Raw genomic sequence first — 22,529 nt, forward strand, 5'->3', positions numbered from 1 at the left:
TTTTTCCAGGATTCTTTGAATTGTTCGTAACTTTGGGGGTTGTAGTGTCTGGAGTAGGTTTGGGATTCATAGAAGAAACTAGGGTACTACCAAATGGCTGAGCCACAAAGCCAATGACACCATCTATGGGTGTTGAATATGCGGGTTTGGAGGATGCAAGACTAGTCAAAGGTCACGGGGAAACATGTAACAATTTGTACAACATGCCAGATTGTGAGTAAAAAATTTCCAAATACTGGGCTCGAGCGATGGCTTGTTCCTTAGTTCCACAGCCACCCATGGATATGTCTGAAGAAATAGGGGAAATTAATGATTTAGTGAACCATTCCATCAAAATCGGATCCGGAATTTCAAATTTGATGAGACGACGTCTATGTCTCCATTCATGTATATGGTTGGAGACATGGGTGGCAGTCGTCTACTTCAAAGATGTAAAGAGATGAGTTCTAGTCTCACACCGAATAGGAAATTGGAAGTGGGTGAGGAAAGCCATGGCTATAGAATTGAAATCTTGGAAAATACCTCGATCGAGCTTGATGTACCACTTGGTTGCAGGGCCCGTCAAAGTGCATTGGAAAAGACGTAACCGAATTGAATCATCAACCCAAGAGTTAGAAGAACACCAAAGGTGGTAAGTTGTGACATGTGTCTGAGGGTATTCTCCATATTTACCTTCAAACTTAGGACAATCACTTGGTATTTTAGTTGATACCAAAGGCCAGTACGACGAATGTATTAATGGGTAACTTGTAAGTCGTGACACATCCAACAATTCAAATGTTTCCAAGAACGGAAGTTGTGGATTATATGGGGTATAATGTCTCCGGTATGCACCAAATTGAGTATTCTAACCTTGCTAAGGTTGGGTCTACCCCCATTGTGGTGGGTTTTAACCATAAGGAGGTTGAAACAAACCTAACACAGGTTGGTAAAGACCATTTGAGACGTATGGAGTGTGCGAATCAAACTAACCATACTATTGTTGGAAAGGTATCTACTACTACTGTAGGAATGGAAATTGTGGATGCAATTGTTGGTGAGGTCCTTGTTGTGATTGAAAAGGAATTTTCGACTGTGGTTGTTGGTAAGGTCCATGTTGGGACTAGAATGGAACCTGTGGTTGTAGCTATGGATGCTAATAAGGTCCCTGTTATGATTGAAAGGAAACTTGTGGTTGCGGCTTCTGGTAAGGTCCCTATTAAGATTAAAAAGGAACCTGTGGTTGTGGCTGCTGGTAAGGTCCCTATTAGGATTGGAAAGAACCATATTTTCATGACAACTAGTAAGGTCCATGCTGGGGTTGAAAAGGAACTTGTGACCGCGACTACTAGTTAAGTCCCTACTGTAGTTGGACAGAAACCTATGGTTTCAAATGAAGATTACTAGTCCCAGGAGGATATGAAGGATTAGGGCCATACTACATTTGGGGATCTGCCTATTGATTGGGAGGAATTCCCAATAGTGGATTTTGGGGTTGTTGAGAGCCAGTAGGAATATATGGCTATTGGTAGGAAGGTTGAGTAAAGGGGACTTGGTGACATTGAAAAGAGGTCCTCGTGATAGTATCTGATATAGATGGAACTGGCATTGCACCTGTGTTAGAAATAACATTAGTGGGTTGATTTACCCCCCATGTGGGAGGAGGGGGTGTATAGTCTCCACTAGAAGAAGGAGGTATGTAGGTTGGAGGTAGTTTCCCCCAAGATTTTGGGATAGATGAACTCATAGGTTGTCCACTCAGAGCAGGGAATGAGGTTATGGTGGCTATAGTAAAAGGGGAAAAGAGATGAAGAGGAACATGTGTTTCACCTACTACCACTGTAATGAGCATGGTTCTTTGATGTGTCAAGCTCAATAAAAAATGAAACAAATCCCCTTTCAATTAGAGTCTTTGATTAGATCTCATAAATTCCCAATCGAGTCTTTCACTTGATCTCGTAAATGAACCTTCATTCCATCCACTTATTAGTAACCAATAGTATACTTAGGTGAATGAAATGAAGCTTGGGGGCATGTACTTCGAATCGAGTCATTATGATGGGGGCATGCAATCTTATCTCAAGCATAGTTTTTCTTTTTTTCAAGCTTCTGTAAAAATGAAACCAATCTCAAGCATAGTTTGTCTCTGTTTCAAGCTTGTGTAAAACTGAAACCAAATTCAAGCATAGCTTTTTCTCATGTTTCAAGCTTGTGAAAAAATGAAACCATCTTCAAGTATCCACAAGCATATTTTCCCATTTTCAAGCTTGTGTAAAAATGAAACCATTCCGACTTTACCTCTCATGATTGTCATTTTTATCAGCTTGTTTTTCCCAGATGAGCCTTAGTTTTTTCATTCCATCATCACCATCTCTTTGACCGATCATACACTTTCACTTGGTTGTTTTACCATTGCCCGAGGAAAATCTTTGATGAGTGGGATTATTAGCAAACCTCTTGACCTTTTCATGATCGAAACCATTTGCTATCCTTTTATACCACTCGTTACTCTAGGTGGTGTCCCCTTTTATCTCTTTTCACACCAAAAATATGAAAATATTGTCGAGCACTTGTCTTTTTGAACTCGTAAAAGTAAATGAAAAGACATCTACTCAGTATAAGTTTAACCCTTTTCCGAACTGAGATAGACTATGTACGAAAGATGAATACCTTAGTTGAACATGGCTAAGAGGTTCTCTTGAGTATTGTTTTCTACCTTTTCGAACATGAGAGGCTATCTACGAAAGGGACTTCAGGTGTTTATTTTTTTTCTCTTTTTAAAACTCTCTAAACATGAAAAAGGTGTTGAGTTACCCCTCTGCTAGACTCATAAAACTGCAACGACGAAGGACTTGTCACCATGGAAAGACTGAGCTACTCATTCCTAGGGCTCATTAAAAATACTAGGATGGATTCTTTCGAAGGATGAACTTATACATCAAGCATATGGTATCCTCTTCAAGCTTGATATAAAAATAAGGAGGTACTCACTAGAAATACTGGGGGGGAAATGGAAGGAAACATATATCTTATATTTTGTATAAAAGGTAGTATGTCGCTCTTGAATATGACACTTATTTGTATCTCATGTTAGGTTTGGGGCATCCTCACTTTGTCACTTGGCTTACTGGGTTTGGGAAATCCATTTTCCTCTCATTTGATTATAACCTATTGTCACCATGACCTATGATCGTATTTTGACTCAAAAGATGCCATATTCCAGAGTCTCATTTCCAATATGTTCAAGAGAAGTCCCACCTGCAAATTCAAACCACTTATACCCTATTTGACTTTTTCTACAACAATCCTAAATCAATCTTGCCAACTCTGCAAAATCCTATGCTTCATGTCGATGATGTGGGAAACATTATGGCCCTCCTTCGACGTATCACTTCCTTTCGACTCCAACTCATTATCTGAGAATATGATCTAGGAACTCCTTTTCAGTACCTTGGAGCTTACATGCCTCAATGGTAGCTTCTTCGCATTCAATGATAGGTTCACATCATTGGCATTCGCCCGAATGATTCTTTGAGTGTTTGACCTTAGCTTCATTATTCATGCTCATGGATTGTGTTATTGTACCTTGAGAGCCATTGTCATCATTGATGCTTTCTCTCATGCCTGTTAGCAGTTTACATCACTGGCCTGGTAATCAGGTGGTTTCTACCATGTTAAAATACAACACATTTATTCACATGGTGATATTCATACCTCGGTTGGATCAAGATAGAGATGAAGACCCTAGGTTTCATTTTGAGTTATTAAGTATTCATGATTGTAAACATGATCCTTTCTATATGTATGGTTGTGTCCATGTCATGGATATATGTATTGTTAGATGCTTACACTTTAAGCATAATTACATCAAAGATGTCAGATATATTGTATTATTTGCATGTCTCCTTATGGTAGTTCTCTAAGTCCTTGCCTTTGCTTGTAAAGCACTTCAACCATCACTTATGGTTTTCACTTCATGCTTTAGGGGGCATCTATTATACAATATTTTTTCACACTCCCAGTCTCGTATCCAAAAGTGTCACACTTTGTGTTGTAGATGCCACAAGTTTCGCAAAGTGATGAAAGTTTCCATAAAAAATGTATTCACCATGAAACATGTTTAGAACATCCTGGAAGAAAAGGAAGAAAACATGGCTTGAAATCATTCTGAAGAGCTTTTCAAAAACCTTGTTTTGCAAGCCTAACGCTACTTTTATGAGGAAAATTTGTGCTGGTAACCTCTGGAAGAACACATGATTAGCATTGCCAGCACTACTTTTATCAGTAAAATCCATGTTGATCCTATTCACACATTTTTTCCCAAAATGGAGGAGAAGTTGTTCTTACTAGAAGGCTCGAGAACGGCGATGTGGTTTCAGGTTAATGAAGATTGGAACAAGATCTCCCATTCTTCACCCTAGATCCTACTTTCATGGACCTCTCCCTTGAGATGTGGAACTCCTCCCTCTTTTCATGGATCCTCAACTCCCTCTCCTTCCCTATAAATGAATTTCCCATCATCCACTATGGGTTGCTTGTTGGTTGATTGGTTGCCATCCTAGTGCTGAATTGTGCCCAAATGTTGCCCATTTCCTAAGGAGAAAAGGCATTTCAAGGTTAATGCTTCGAATTAGAATCTCGCTTGAAAGAGGCTTCCAACATCGAGGTGTCATTGGTTTTAATGCTCCCTTTTTCATCGATTAATAATACAATATGTGTTTTATTTCCATAAATGTGTCAATTATTGTCCATTTATTGTAATGCTCCTTGATCTATTACATAGTTTGTATTAGAAAATGTTATAGTTTTGTTGTCTCCACTTGATCTTTCTTGTAGACACTCATCTACATAGAAAAGAGGAGATTGTGAGCTTGGAAGCAAAGGAATCAAGGTCGACAACAAGGGTATTAGCATCATAGAGAGGTAGGAGATATATCCTCCTTTTCATTTTCTAGTATGAATTAGGAAAGATTGCATATAATTGTCTTATGTAGTTGCTAGATCCTCCCATAGGACTGGAGGGACCGTTTCTGTCCGTAGAAAGGATTTCCTGCACAACAAAAGTGGAGTGGCCATTTTGTTGTGCAGGCAATCCTTTTTGTGGATAGAAACGATCCCTTTAGTCCTATCGGAGGATATAGCAACTACATAAGACAACTACATGCAATCTTTCCTAATTCATACTAGAATATGCAAAGGAAGATAGGTCTCCTACCTCTCTTAGATGTTAATACCCTTACTATCGACCTTGATGGCAAACAACCCATCAACAACCAACCATTAGTGGATGGTGGGCAATTCGTTTATAGGGAAGGAGAAGGGGTTGAGGATCCATGAAAAGAGGGAGGAGTTCCACATCTCAAGTGAGAGATCCATGGAAAGAGGATCTAGGACTAGGAATGGGAGGTCATGTTCCAATATTTATCTATCTGAAACCACGTCATCGTTCTTGATATTTCTATTAAGAAAAGCTTCTCCTCCATTTTGGAAAAAATTGCGTGAAGGGGACCAGCATGGATTTTGTTAGGTCCCTATAATACTAGTGATTCCCCCATTACTATTGTTATTGTATCCCTTATTGTTATTATTGTGCCCCTATTGTCACCATTTTGTTATTAGTGTACCCCATAGAAGCCCAATATTGTTATTTTTGTGCCCTTATATTATTATTTTTATGTCGACTTGGATTATATTGTGACCCCTTAGACTCTTATATATAGAAAGGAGGTTTAGTCATTTGTATCATCCAAGAATTGTTCATTTGTGTAATGTAAAGGTGGTTTCCACCTCGAAGAGGCCGATTTCTAAGTCGTTGATCTATATTTTCTATATTTTGTTAGCTGATTTCATAACATTTGGTATGAGAGCTTTGGATTCTAGGGTTTCGCTCCTCCAAACATGCCATCGTGGCATTTTTTCTATAACGTTTTTTTCTGCGACATTTCAGAAGCTAAAAACAAAACCCATTTGAGCTGAAATCTCAATGATCCTTGGGTCTAAATTTCAGATCTTGTCTCGCTATAGTTTCAGAGATATGATCTAAGGATGTTAGGGTTTTTGCGGGCTCCCGGATTACATCCCAAAATAGTGACCTTGGGAAAATCACCATAACTTTTTCTCTCAGTATCAGATTGAAATTTCATCAGAAGTTATAGAAAGATGATGGACTGTAGTTGTTTTGAATCATTTTCAGATCCAAAGGTTGAAACAGTGACATGTGACACTTAGTACAAGTTCGCTCTACTGAAAAAGTGTATAATCAGGTCATCTTGGAATATTGGGCATAACACTTTCTTGGAGAATCCAATTTCGATAAGACTAGTGGTGTTGGAAAGAGGACTTAGAGGGATACCTTATTTAGCAATTTAAGAGCTTGGAGATCTGAAATTTGAGAGATACATTAGATTCAATATTGATTTCCTACAAGGTGAAAAAATGTGTGTAATTTTTTAAAAATTTTGCATAAGTTTGGTTTGAAAAATTAGTTTGAAGGAATTCGAAGGGAATAGTGAAGCATAATTATCATTAATTCATGACTCATGAAGAAGAGGAAGAAATGCAACATGATATATCAAAAATACGAGACCAAGTGCAACAAAATTCACACTCAAAAAAAGTAACAGAAGCTAAGACGGATGGTTTAATGAAAGGTCTGGAAGCTAAGATGGATGGCGTGGAAGATAATATGGATGGTTTAAAGAAAGGCATGGAAGCTAAGATGAATTACGTGGAAGATAATATGGATGGTGTGGAAGCTAAGATGGATGGTTTAAAGAAAGGTGTGGAAGCTAAGATGAATGATGTGGAAGCTAAGATGGAAGGAAAAATGGAAGATTTGAAGACATATTTGACAAAGTTACTACAAGAAATGTTTACGAATGGTGAAAGGGTAGTAAAGGAAACTCATGATGAGAACAAAAGAAATGTTAATTATGATTTCATGGACTCTAACGTTGGATTGAATACCCACCATGTTCCAAAGATCAATATGGGGAATTTTGATGGAAAGGATCCCATAACATGGATAATATAGATGGAGCAATATTTCGATCTCAATAATGTGAAAAACACATAAAAGGTACGCATTGTAACTTTATATTTGGAACCAAATCAGTTTGTATGGTATCGATCGCTTTGATCTCGTAAACAAATTTTCACTTGGGAAATTTTTACGAAAGAAATGATAGCACATTATGAGGATACAAAAAGAAACACTTTTTTTGGCCAATTGATAAATCTCAAACAAAAGGGTTCAATGATGGAGCACATTGAGGATTTCCAAAAATTGAATATAAGGGTAAAAGATATTCTAGAGGATAATAGGATTGATGTGTTCATAGGGACTTTAAAGGATGACATCCAACATGAGGTTTGCCTTTGGGAACCTGATTCATTGGAGAAGGCATTCATGTTGGCAAGAAAAATGAAAAGCAAAATTATGGCAACTAGGAAGCCTACCAATCACAACTATAAATATGGAAGTGTTGTTTCCCCTAACCTTCCACAACCTACAAGGTTGACACCACAAAAATTGGAAGAAAAAGGAGCAAAAGGGCTTTGTTACAGTTATGATAGAAAATACACTAAAGGTCATAAGTGTGCTGAGAAGAAATTATTTTACATAGATTGTGAAGAGGAGGGAGAACAAGAACAAGAAATGTCAAAAGAAGAGGATATACACTATGAACAAACCCTAGAGAAAGAAGAAATGCATCTGACCATATATTGTAATTTATTGGATGGAATTACCACTCCTCAAACTATCAAGATAGAAGGACATATTAAGAAGAAAAAGGTATTAGTGTTGATTGATTCAGGCAGTACCCATAATTTTATTCATTGTAAGATAGCAAAGGAATTGAATTGCTTCCTATATCCAGCACCAGAGTGTCAAGTGATGGTTGCAAGTGGAGGAACCATATATTGATCTAGAAAGTGCCATAATATCAAGATATCCAAGGGAGAATATGTATTGAATATCCCAATTCTTTCCATTCCAATGGGTGGTGTTGATGTTGTACTAAGAGTCCAATGGCAAAAATCCTTATGTGCAATAGCTTTTAATTTTCAAGAACTTTTCATGAAAGTTTGTTCAGAATTGAAGGAAGTTGAATTAAGGTGTATCACAACCCTTAATTTTTGGAAGTCAACCCTACCTAATGGGAAGACACATCAAGTTAAAAATGGATCATGATACTCTTAAATACTTTTTAGAACAAAGATTATCTTCAAAAGAGTAGCAAAAACGGGTCACGAAGATGTTGGGTTATGACTTTGAAATCATCTACAAAAAAGGGAAGCAAAATATTGTGGCTGATGCACTCTCAAGAAAGGATGAGGATGTGGAAGAATTGTGTTGCACCATTTCTATTAGCCAACTAGATTTAATAAACAAAGCAAGGGATGAATGGAAGAATGACGAAGAAGTGTGGGCACTCATTCAAAAGTTACAAAAAGATCCCAGTACATCTGATACATTTAGCTAGAAAAATGATTTGTTATGGTACAAAGATCACTTATATGTAAGAATTCCCAACTCAAACAAAATATTCTTATGGAATTGCACACTTCTCCCTTCGGAGGGCACTCAGGATTTTTAAAAACTTACCACAGGGTTAAGAAGATTTTTTTTTGGGATGGCCTTAAATCGGATATTCAAAAGTTTGTGGTGAAATGTTTGGTTTGCCAAAAAAATAAATTTGAAACAATTAAGATCCCAGGTATATTACAACCTTTATTCATTCGAAGCAATGTTGGTAGGAGGTTTCATTGGATTTTATCACAGGTTTACCCAAGTTCGAAGGAAAGAGTGTCATCATGGTGGAAGTTGATAGGATTACCAATTATGCACACTTTTGTGCATTATCTCACCCATTTAAATCCAATACAGTTTCTACTGCGTTTAGGGAAACAATTCAAAAGCTACATGGAAACCCAAAGATTATTATAAGCGACAGAGATCCCATTTTCACTGGAAAGTTTTGGACAAAATTATTTTCTTATCTCGGTACTTGGTTAGCTCATAACTCATCTTATCATCCTCAATCTGATGGGAAAACTGAGATAGTAAACAAATTTTTGGAAGGATATCTTCGTTGCTTTGTCTTTGATAAACAGACACAATGGGTCAATCGTTTCCTTTGGCCGAATGGTGGTATAACACTTCCTTCCATACTGCAGAAAAATGACCCCATTTATGGCACTTTATGGATATCATCCACCATCCATCACATCATATTTAAGAGAAAATTCTAAGGTTCAAGCAGTGGAAGATCACATTTAGCATCAACAAAAAGTTCTCCAAATCTTAAAGAATAAACTCACTTTGGCACAGAATAGAATGAAACAACAGGCAGTTCAATATTGCAGCGAATTTTTTTTTTATGTAGGTGACTGGATATTCCTACAACTACGACCATATAAACAAATGTCCCTCAAGAAAGCTAAGAAGAATAATAAATTATCACCAAAGTATTATGGTCCATACAAGGTGTTTCAAAAGATTTGTGCTATGGCATATAAATTGGAGCTTCCTGTAGCTTCCCGAGTGCACCCAGTTTTCCATGTTTCATGTTTAAAGAAGGTTATAGGTGACAAGATCCCAGTTCAAACAATATTTCTAGAACTTGAAAAGGAAGGAAAAATCATATTGGAACTTGAAGTAGTCATAGAAACAAGAACTTGACAGCTATGAAATCGATCAATTTCGGAGTATTTCTTCAAGTGGAAGAACTTACCCCTGAAGATTCCACATGGGAGGATGAGAATTTTATATAGAAGCATCCATAACTACTCAAGTGTTGAGGACAACACTTTTTTGAAGGGGAGGGGCATGTTAGGTCCCTATAATACTAATGATTCCCCCATTACTATTGTCATTGTAGCCCTTATTGTTATTATTGTGCCCCTATTGTCCCCATATTGTTATTAGTGTGCCCCATAGAAGACCACTACTGTTATTGTTGTTCCCTTATATTATTATTGTTATGTTAGCTTTGATTATATTGTGACCCCTTAGAATCCGATATATAGAAAGGAGATTTAGTCATTTGTATCATCCAAGAATTGTTCATTTGTTTAATGTAAAGGTGGTTGACCCCTCGAAGAGGCTGATTTCTAACTCGTTGATCTATCTTTTCTATCCTTTTGTGAGTTAGTTTCATAACAATTTTTCTTGATAAATTTCATGTTGGAAGCACTAGGACTGTATAATGCAACAAGTTATCAGCATAGGTCACTAGTTATGAAAAACACATTGATCTTGAAAAACAAGGTTTTTGACAAGTTATTCGGAATTCTTCTAAGGCAAGTTTTATTCATTTTCTTCAGACATATTCTTCTGATAACCATAAACATGTTTAATGGTGCATACATTGTTTGTGACAAATTTCATCATTTTTCGACACTTGTGGCATCGACGACACATAGTGTGACACTTCAGGATATGGGACTGGGAGTGTGACAAAATATTGTATAACATACCCTAAAGGGAATATTCGAATCTCAATTCGTAGAATGAAATCTTGTTGGCTCTGAAGTATGATACTGCAAATTTGATTTCTCATGCAAAATACAAACTCATATTCTCCTTTTCTATAGTGAGTTCAGCTTCAATACTGTTATGCTCCTATACCAATAGGTGTCATATATCATGATTGACTTGATGAGCTATGTAATATGTTCATACCTTTCCTTGTTGCGAAGGTTTTCCATATTTTCAAAAAATCAAAAAATTTTAAAAATGTAAAGAGGGTATACCCTAAAATAAAAATCAAAGGGTAAAAAGAATAAATATGGTCAAAAAAGTGAAATAAAAATGAACCCCAACAAAAAGAAAGACCAAAGGAAAGTGTGCAAGTCCAAATTCCACTACTATTTACTTGTGTATAATAAAAAATTATGTGCAGCTTGTTAACTTATGCCACAATTTATGAATAGTCAAACAGCTCAAGCTTGGCTAGTTCATATTTCAATTTCATGTTTTAGATATAAATAATAAAGATCTAATGAAATAGTGTAATCTTCGCAGATAAGTAGATAGGTAGAGTGAAAAAAGGAGCTCAACAGTTTAATATGAGTCCTTGGATGTAATAAGTGTAGTCTTAGATAGGCATTGCCATGTAAAAGAAAAGGAAGTTTGATAAGGGTTTGCCAGCCTAAGTGCACCCAAATAAAGAATAAAAAATGTTAGGTTAAGTAGGTAGAGTAGCTAGATGATGTTGCAGAATTATATGTGCTGAATGATGATTCTATATGTGTTAATATTTTACTTTCATCACAAGTTCAAGACAAACATTACACTGAAAGAATTTCAAGAAAAGCAAAGTCAAATAATTAACTCCCCTTCTCATTTTCCCTAATTTTTCACTAATTTCCCCTAAGTACTAAGGCATTTGCTAAATTAAAGGGGCTTAGAGCATTTCTTTGACTTCTCGAGGGACCAGACCCTCGGCCCAATAGTTTATAAAGCCTAAGTACTTAAAGTCATTCATACATTATTCATTCACTTTCATAATTCTTTTCCTAAGTAAAATCCTATTTTACTTAGGAAAATTATAAATATTTCTCATATAAACCCTTTTTCACTTTAAGCCTAAGTTTAATTACACATACCAAATGTTTTAGACTTGGCTCTTTTTCATTTCATTTATCATATTAACTTTTAACTTATATTTTATAATTCCCTTATAACGTTTACCCTTTCCCGTATTATATAATTATATTAAATATCCCCAAAATGTTATATATCCCACCCATGGTTAAATATAACCATAATTTGTTTTAAACTGGGATTAATGAACTAATTCGTAATTCATTAAGAACCTTAATCACCCCGCCACATAAAATGGGATTAATTAGCCCTCATGGTTAATTAATAACCTTTCCAGCCAATCCTGCCGCTCCCACTATGATTAAACTAATTCTTAATGTATCAAGCCTTTGTTAAAACTCTGCATATCGCGTCCCCCGCCAACCATCCGATCAGGTCCTCAAGATTTGACGGCTATTATCAATATCGCACGACCCTTTGTGATTGTGTGTTAGCGCGTGATCACAAAGCGGTTTTCTCATAGCACCTCTGCCACGCGTCGAATGTTCTATGAATTCGCTAGCTCGAGGTCGATTACCGCCTTTCCCCAAAAGAAATGCAATATGAAACCACTTACCGCCCTTCCGCATACGACAAAAATGTCACGCCATTTTCCGTTGACGTCGCCCGCCCAAAATCCAAAACCCTGCGAACTTTTAACTTTGTAAATAAAACAAATAAGTCATTTTCATTTCTTTATACTGTAAACCTGGCGCCCATGCAAAATAACGTCAAGGTCAACCAGTTCGAACTTCTAGTCACCAACTTGCTCCAAAATCTTGTAGCTTAACCCGACCAGAACCCTCTAGTCACGCCCAGCACCTGCGTTTAATTATTCATTCCCCAAAAGAGGTACATTATGATAGTTCTCAGAAATCAGCATCAGGAATAAGTGCCTCAGCAACTAGGACCTCTGAAAGGAACTTAGAGCAGACCAATACACCAGCCACAGGGACCTCCAAGGGTAAAGAAACAAAGACAAATACACAGGCTACTGAACACTCCATAATGTCTAAACAGCCTGAAACTTCCAAAGAGCAGGCCAACATCCAAATTCCTCCAAATCAAGTCATTGTGGTAGGACCACCCATCTTGCAGACTGCTTTGAATGAGGAGAGGAATAAAAAGAGAGACAAGGAATTAGCTACCCCTGCAAATGGACCCTCTAAACAGCCCGGTGCTAAGAGGCACAGGCTGAATCCTCTTGCAGAAGAAGAATTCTTTGAAGAGAATACTGATAGCCAAAGAAGAGAAGGTGTTGGTAGTCATCAAACTTTCCCAGTAGGAGGGACACCTTCCAGCTCACAAAGACATGAATTGGAGAGACAACAGAGTGCAGAAGTATCATCCTTCAGGCCTCTAGGAAAAGAAAATCCAGACATCAAGAAAAATTTCAAAGAAATAAAAGCCAGAAATGAGCCATTAAGGATCCAAGTTTATAATCAGTATTTAAAAATGGCTCCCACAAACCAGAATAGGTTTATGTCAGCCTATGACATCAAAGAAGGGAAAATGATAATGAGTTTTTTCAAGCCCAAGGTGCAACAGCCTCAATCATCTATAGATTACCTCAAAACTAATTTTGAGGTCATGGCAAAGGACATCCATCCCTTGGACCAGATTGAATTGAACAAACAGACAAGGCAAATGATCTATTCTACACTGACAAGCAAGGCCATGATGGCCCAAAGGCTAGAAAATTCTCTGAACAATATAACTGCCCAACTACAGCTGGAGAAAGCCTATTCACAGGCTAAAGACAACAGGATTAAATCATTAGAAGAATTGATCATTGGGTTGGGTCACGATCCTAAAGATGTGAAGGCTGCAGAAGCCTTAATTAAAAATAAAGATGAAGACATAGCTGCCTTAAGAAAGCAGCTAAAGTTGCCCCCTTCACGGTACCCACAAATAGCTGAATTCATACAACAAAGGAATGAAGAAGAGCTGATGGATTTAGTTCTAAAACTTAATGAGTAGCTGAAGGAGACTGAACAAGAATTAGAGAAATCATTGAAGGAGAAGTAGGGAGAGTCAACCTCTCAGCCTCCCAATCTGATTCCAGTAGTTTCCACTACAGTCCCTTCAACCCTTGGAATAGTTCTGGCACGTAATGTTCCAGTAGTCACATCAAAGGCAGTAGCAAGAGCAACAACAACAGGTAAAGCACAAGCAGCGATTTTAGGTCTTAGCCCAAAAGAATTAATAAAATCAATGCAGGAATTGAAGCTCCAAGTTACAGAGCTGCAAAAGGTAAAAGAGAAAATTGCTACCTTGGAGCAAAAGTATGATCTTTCAAAGATCAATTTTGTAGAGAAAGTGACAGAAAACAAAGGATTAGAACAAAAGGTGAAATCATTAGAAAAAGATCTCACATTTGATAGACCCTAAGCAAAAATTAGGAAAATCCTTTGGGCCAACATCACTCAGTCAATAAATTATGTTTGGCCATCTATCCAAATAATTTTTGAGCAAATGGAGTTGATAACACTAGCCCTTGAGGAAGTCAAGAGAACAATAGAAGAATTAAGAAGAATGCCTGAAGAGGCTACCAGGCTGATTAATTTTTTGAATACTAAGAATAAATATTAGCTTGAAGAACTAGGCATTAGGGACAAAACAGGGACTATTTTGGAAATCAAGAAAATTTTGACTAAAAAGTCGTTGATGCAGAATTTGGAAAGGAGATGCCTGATCATGCAGGAAGAAATTGATGACTTTATGAAGAAATTTGGTGTATTGCAGAGTAAATGACTTCCCAGTCCTTTAGTTATCAATGACAAGCTAATGACATAGTTAGACTATGTTAACAAGCTGGATAAATACGCAGACAACTAGGCTAGCTCATCTTCTAGTACAACTAAAGCAATACCTACAGGCAGAGTTCTTTTTGATAATCTTGAGAACCTATTCTATGTGGAGCATGAGATAAAACACCTGTTCCAAGTTCATCATGATTTTTTTCAGATATACCGAGGCTGATGGAATCCTAAGAAAGCTTCAAAGGACCAGAATACCGCAGGAAAACTGGTGGGCATAGATGATAGAAATTTTTTAATTTACTTTTGGTAAAAAAGTAAATTTCCATTTTTAACCAGAGTCAATGATGGTAACTGAAGGTAAACAAGGACTAAACAAGTCAAAGAGTATCAGAGAAGGTAAAGAGTATCAGTGAAAAGATCAAAAGCAGGGCAGCCAGCAAAAAATTACAAGGAAGACAGTAGCATGCCCAATCGTAGGGCCTGCCTCGAGCACATTCACTAGAATAGGAACATCAAGACATCATCTTGGCTTTTCTTCTATCTACGAGACCATGTGTCTCTATTTTTCATGTAACTTATTGATAGTCATCCTAGAATATATCTCACTTTGTTATGAGATATTTTTTGTAAGTTTTTATATAAATACTCCCTCATTCCGAGTATTGAGTGTGGATTCTTAGACATTGCAGTAAAACTGATTATTTTGGAATAAAGTGTTGTTGGACAAATCTTACATGGCTGGCTGGATGAAGAATTAATCCAAAGGACTTTTCACAGGATTCTTGTGTCAAACACCGGACAAATAAGTATATGATATCTCATGTGTTATTGTTTTCTTGTTTATTATATCAATTGTGTTTCATATTTGAATATTAAAACGAAAAAGAATAATTCAGAAAGTGCTTAAGTGCAATCTATCTTCAATTGTTTTTATTCTAAATGTTTTCTTCTAAACTAGCATAAGCAGGGAATTGTTAATTGCTCCTATTTCCTAGTTTACTCATTTTGATCATTTAGCAAAGAATTCTTAATTGCTCTTTATTAGTGATCAGCCAAGTTCCCTCCTCTTAAAACATGTTGAAGGATTCTTAATTTCCCTTCACCAATTTTAAGTCCATTCCATCTTTTCAAGTCTCTATTTGTTCCCTGTTTAGCTATCTTGCCCTGTGAAGCCATCCTTTGTTGAAAAACCAAATCCAGTTGAGCCACCTTCTTTGACTCCATTAGCTCAATGGCCTAAAATATTCAGTCTTACCCCTCTGCTACTGAATTTCACCACCAAATACAATCAAATCCTCAAGCTTTCATAACTAGCCTAATATCTTTCAAAACGAAGCTAAACCTTAAAGAGAGAGCCCTCTCTAGATACAGATTGGCTAGATTCTATAGCTAAAAGTTTGTTTTTGGTTACCTCAGATCCCTTTCCCTCTTCTTACAACTTTTGGGAAAATCTGAGTGATAACATAGTGATGACTCCAATGGGGAACTCAAATAGTTTGTTTGTTACTATTGTTTGCTTTTTAAACTACAGACGGAGCCTGAAGTTAGCCAGGTAGCATTTGAACTACTCTTGCTTTGCAATTGCATATTAGATGAATGTTGCTTTAGTCTATCTCCGGTCTAGATTATGGACTGAACATCTAGTTTCCAAACATTTGACCAGTTACTCATGTCAAATAAATCTTTAAGAAAGTTTAAATCCCATATCTAAAACCTCTTAAAGAAACCATAGAAGTTTTTTTGTTAATACCAATTAAGAAAAACCAAAAATACACCTAAAAATCTAGCTTCAGAAAGGACTCATTACACCAAAGCTAATCCTGATCCCAATCCACCAGAAGTGTTTGAAAATCCTAATCTGATCCCCAGAATTCTTAGGAGACAAGAAAGCCAAGAAAGTTCTGCCAATTCCATACCAACCTTTAGCTCAACATCCTGTCCTGTTAGGTGGATTTATCTTGAAGACGAACCCTTTAAGGAACATTTTGTAACGACTCTCTGTTTAGGACATATTCTGATTCTGAATTAATTGACATAATCCCAGATCCATTGTTCATTGAAGAATTACAACTTGAAATTGTTAATTCGCATCTTGATAGACATTTGCAGAACTACATACAATCTGATCTTACCTTTGAAGGAACACCCAATCTTTCTGTGATCACTACTACCTCTCTGAGTTCATCCCCATTTTCTCAGACATCTCAACCTCAAACCACCCCTTTTACCCATCCATCTACCACTCAAACACCCATCGTTATCCCAACCCCAGCTGTTGTGTCATTAGTACCTATTGCAATGGCAAACAAATATGCTCCTTTGGTGTTACCAGCCAACTTAGGTGCCATGCCCCAAGACTACCAAAGTAAAATCACTCCATTTAATGGTTTTGGTACATATACTGCCCAACAACATACCAAGAAGATGACTGATTACTTTGAAATATATGAAATAGATGCCGATGATGTATGAATGAGAATATTTGTTCAGAGTCTAACTGGGGAAGTCAGAACTCGGTTTAGAGCTCTACATGCAAATAGTATAGACAACCTTGAAACTCTCTATAGACAATTCTTAAACAGATGGGAGAAGAAGAAAGATCATCTTCAAATTTTATCAGAGTATGAGAACCTAAAGAGAGGAACACAGAAACTGTACAAGATTACTGCACTAGGTTCAACAATGTCTATAATGCTATTCCTCAAAACCTCAGACCTCCTCCTGATTTATCTTTAATCAAATTCCCTGATGGATTTGATTCTAACATGGCCTACTAGCTTAGAGAAAGAGCTCCTTGCACTTTGGAAGATATGCAAAGCATAGTTGTCAGTGTTGAAGCCAACCTCATACCTAAAGAGCCAAGGTTAGAAGTGAAAGGAGAATACCATTGAAGGAAGAACCCTCAACCTTTGAATACAAATTAGATGTTATAATCAAAGGGATGGATAGACTAGGGGATAGGATAGAAACAATTGCAAGGAAAGCCCCTTGGGACGGTCAGACAACCAATACAGGGAGAAATCCAAATTTCAGGAAAAATCAAAACCAGAACACTGGAAAGACTGGTCCTAACCAAAACATTAGGACCCCATTCCAGGGGAATTATGCTGAAGCCTCAAATTTTGATGAACCATTAGAATATACTCAAATAAATTTAATGGGACTCAATAATGAACAACAAGTTTTCTTAACCCAAGAGGATCAAGAGGCTCATATTCTCAAATAATTCCAAACTCAGTCAGGTGAATCATTTGACTTCAGGGAGGGATATGATACAACCATCTATGAAGTACATAAGCAATATAACCTGAGGAGTAGAAGAATTGATGTTCTTGAAAACAACAAACAGAATGCTACAAAACAACCCATCAAAGGTAAGACAAACACTACACCTGTTTATATTCTTTCTAGATCAGATCCTAATCGTGATAATCTAATAATTGAAGATGTATCCAACAATCAACCTAATAACAGACAACTCTCCACACCTCCTCCCCCTAAGGGAAATGTGGAAGAAACTCCAGAAGTTGATTTCAAAGCAACTTCAACTCATAATTCCACTCTTGAGGAGAAAAATACAGAAAATATAGAAAACAAAGAGAATCACACTGTTCGAAACACAAAAGTTCAGACCGATAAACATTTTAATATAGAGATTGAAATAGGAAAACTAAAGATTGTTGTTCCATTGTCCGAATTGGCTAAACATGATGTCTACTAAAGTCAAATCAATAGATCACTTAAAATCACTGGAAATGAAGACTCATTCAATGTTTTTGATGACCAACCAGAATTGATCTTTGGACCTGAAGTAAATGGAAAACCCTTAGATGAAGGAATTCCTCCTTTCTATGTAAGTTTAAATATACATGACAAAATTCTTCATAATGCCATGTTTGATTCTCGGGCATCTCACAACCTAATGCCCAAGTCTGTAATGGAAAAACTAGACCTAGATATCACCAGGCCATACAAATACCTCTTTTATTTTGATTCAAGTCAGGTGAGATGTTTAGGGTTGATAAAAGACTTGTGTGTTTCATTAGTTCAATACCCTGCAAAGTCAATCTTAATGGATATAGTGGTAGCAGATATTCCACCAAAATATGGCATGTTACTGTCAAGATCATGGGGTGAAAAGCTTCAGGGATCTCTTCAATTGGACATGTCCTATGCTACTATCTCAGTTTTCGGCCAACCTAAGAAGCTATACAGAGAAACTTTGATGAAATATGTAGTAAGTAGTTAGGAAAAGCCCCAAAATTTCCCTATCTACTCAGTACACTCTGATATGGATTCATTCATTCTTTACAATGCTGAAATTGATCCTTCCAATGACTTAGAAGTTTTAGCAGCAGAACCAAAAGAAATTAAAAAAGAAAAATCCAATGTTCAAATCCAGGAAATCTCTGAAAACAATGAAATATTAGACACCCAAGGGAAACCAGAAGAAAGTGAAAAACTAGATCTCACAGTTAAACAAATTCCTGACACTCCTGATACCAACTATGAACATGAAATTCTTTGGCATTTAGAATTTGATGGCTCAGTCAATAAATTAGAAGCAGGGGCAGGAGTTTGGGTGTACAATTTGGAAAATGGCCATGCTAAAGGCCATTCCTACAGGTTAAATTTTAAGTGCATCAATAATATGGCAGAGTATGAAGCTCTCTTGCTGGGTCTAAAACTTGTTAAAAGATTAGGAGTGATTAGAGTATCTGTCATAGGAGATTGTGATTTAATCATTCAACAGATCAAAGGGAAATATCTAACTAATGATCCTATATTAAGATACTATAGAGGAACAACTATAGAGATTCTTAATACTTTTCTGTAAACTCAGCTTGCTAAAATCCCTAGACAACACAACTTGCAAGCCCATAGCCTGGGGATATTTGCCAGCACCTGAAAATTACCTTTCGAACCTAATCATTAGTTTACAACTGAGATTAGACACAGACCAGCCATACCTAATAATGTAAAGAACTGGCAAGTGTTGATAGTGATGAGCAGATAAATAATTTTTTGACTTTAGATGAAGAATTTTCTAACAATCACATAGATGTAGATATAGTTATTGAATTTGATCAAACAAATGAGGTAGAAACAGACATTTCAGAAGAAAGTACAATTCAAGTGCTTCAACCCACCAAGTTCACCAAAAAATAAGTGCAAGGCCTTAAACAAATGGATATTGATGAGATTATTGAAGAAGGATTAGAAGTCATTGATTTAAAGGACAATCATTTACCTAAAGGATTAACTCCTCTAGAAGACCTCTTTGATTCTAATGACATTCCAAAGAAACCAAAGATGGAACCACTAAAATCAAACATTGAAGAATATAACTTAGGGACTGAAGAAAATCCAGAAATGATAAAACTATCCAAATCTTTACCTCCTGACTAGAAGTCAAAATATGTTGAACTCATGAGAGAATTCCAGGATGTCTTTGCCTAGAGTTATGAGGATTTGAAATCATATGATACCTCCATAATTCAACATACAATACCTTTGAAAGAAAACCAAAAACCATTCAAACAAAAACTTAGAAGAATCAACCCTGTGTTGTTACCACTCATTGAGAAAGAAATTAAACGTATGTATGAAGTAGGGATAATTGCCCCTATTAGATTTTCAGAGTGGGTGTCTAATTTAGTACCTACTAGGAAAAAAACTAGGGAAATTAGATTATCTGTTGATTTAAGAAATGTCAATAAGGTTTCTCTAAAAGATAATTACCCTTTACCTAAGATGGATCATATTTTACAAAGAGTAGTAGGTTCTTCTAGAATTTCACTGTTAGATGGGTTCTCAGGGTATAACCAAATTCTGGTTCATCCTGATGACGAGGAAAAAACTACTTTTACAACACCATGGGGCACTTTTATGTACATAAAAATGCCATTTGGACTTAAAAATGCAGGAGCAACCTTCCAAAGAGCAATGGACATAGCATTTGCAAAAGAGATTCATGATTTTCTTGTTATATATCTGGATGACTTAACTTTTTTTTTTTTTTTAAATCAGATCAACAGCATTTGGACCATCTCAGACAAGTATTCCTAAAATGAAGAAAATATGGTATCTCTTTAAATCCAAATAAGTGCTTGTTTGGTCTAGAGGAAGGTAAACTATTGGGCCATATCATTTCCAAAGATGGCATTCGGATTGATCCTGCTAGAATAGAAGCTATTCTGCAGATACCTCATCCAAGAAATATCAAAGAACTTCAAGCATTCTTAGAAAAGATAATTTTTTTGAGAAGATCCATATCTAACGTAGCTGAATTCATTAGATTGCTTAATGATATGTTAAAAAAGGATTCAAGTATTAAATGGACAGTAGAAGCCAAACAAGAATTTGAAGAAATCAAGATGGCTTTAACTAGAACACCGGTCCTAACCAGTCCACAATTTGATAGAGACTTCACAATCTTTTCATTTGCATCAGAACACACTATAGCCACTGTTTTATTACAAAAAGATGATCAAGGACGTGAGAAACCCATAGCCTTTTTAGTAAAGTGCTTAGAGATGCATCATTAAAATACAAAATCATGGAGAAACAAGCTTTTGCACTTGTAAAAGCCATCAAAGACTTCAGAGTCTATATATTATACTCTCATGTGATAGCCTATGTACCAAATGTTGTTGTCAAAGACATCCTAAACCAGGATGGAATTGAGGGCAAAAGGGGTAAATGGATTGCTACCATATTAGAATATGATATTAAAATAAAACCTACAAAGCTTATAAAAGGACAGGGATTGTCTAAACTTATGACAGAAACCAATTGTCAAGCCCTGGACATAAATGAACTGGATAACGAACAGGAGATGGTGACTCCACAAATCAGCGAGGCCTTCTGAGATTCACTTTGGTATGTTGATGTAATTTATGTGCTATTAAACCTACAGGCTCCTCCAGGGTTATCCAGAACAAAGAAAAGGTTTCTAAAGATGAATGCTTCAAAGTTTTGTATTTTAGATAATGCTCTCTGTTGGAAAAATCATGAAGGAATTTTATTGAATTGTTTACTAAAATAAGAAGCTAATAAGGCTCTCCAAGAATTTCATGCAGGAGACTGCCGTGGACACCTTTATTGGAAATCAACTGTAGACAAGATCCTAAGGGTTGGATTCTATTGGCCAACCTTCTTCATTGATGTAAAGAAATTTGTCACTGCTTGCCATAAATGTCAAATTTTTGAAGTCAAGAGAAGATTGTTACCTTTACCTCTTAAACCAATTTCCACTGAAAAACCCTTCCAACAATGGGGCCTTGACTTCATTGGAGAAATCCATCCTCCTTCCTCTGGCCAACAAAAATGAATTCTCACTGCCACAGACTATTTCACCAAATGGATAGAGGCTATCCCCTCTAGACAAGCCAATGACACAATGATCATAGGATTCCTAGAAACCAATATATTGTCCATATTTGGCTGTCCTGATAAAATCATAACTGATAATGCTGCTGCAAAAAAGATGATCAGTTTCTGTAACAAGTACCACATTACCTTAGGCCATTCCACAACCTATTACCCTCAAGGGAATGGACTGGCTGAGTCTTCCAACAAGAGTCTCATTAATATCATTAAAAAATTATTGGAGGAGAATAAGAAAAATTGGCACAAGAAATTGATAAATGCACTATGGGTAGACAGACTTACAACCAAAAAATTCAATGGCACCAGTCCTTATGAGTTAGTTTATGGCATGGAGGCTGTATTTCTTTCATCATTAGGAGTTTTTGTAATGAAATTACTCCAAGAAGCTCAGGTGGAACCTAATGACATTCAAAGAAGGATAAACCATACCACATTTTTGCAACAGACTAGAGAGGAGGTGTACCAGAGATCCCAAGTTTTACATGAGAAACTCAAGAAGATATTTGACAAAAGGACCAAGGTAGATGATTTCTACCTTGGAGACAAAGTATTAATATGGGATTCCAGAAGAGAGGATAAGGGGAAACATAGGAAGTTTGACTTCCTATGCAAGCAACCTTATATTATCTATGCCCTACAAGGAAACAATACATTTTTCCTAAAAAACTTGGATGGCACAGAAGTAGAAGAAGGACCAGCCAATGGTCGGATGTTGAAACATTACTTTGATCCTACTTATTAAGGTTATCCTAATTGTTAACATGTATATACTATATCCTTTGTACTGTTATAGTTTGGATTGGGCA

The sequence above is a fragment of the Pinus tabuliformis genome, chromosome 4_1 (genome assembly GCF_031772625.1).
Source record: "Pinus tabuliformis cultivar Carrire ecotype Pingquan chromosome 4_1, CPIR1, whole genome shotgun sequence".
NCBI classification, from domain to species: domain Eukaryota; kingdom Viridiplantae; phylum Streptophyta; class Pinopsida; order Pinales; family Pinaceae; genus Pinus; species Pinus tabuliformis.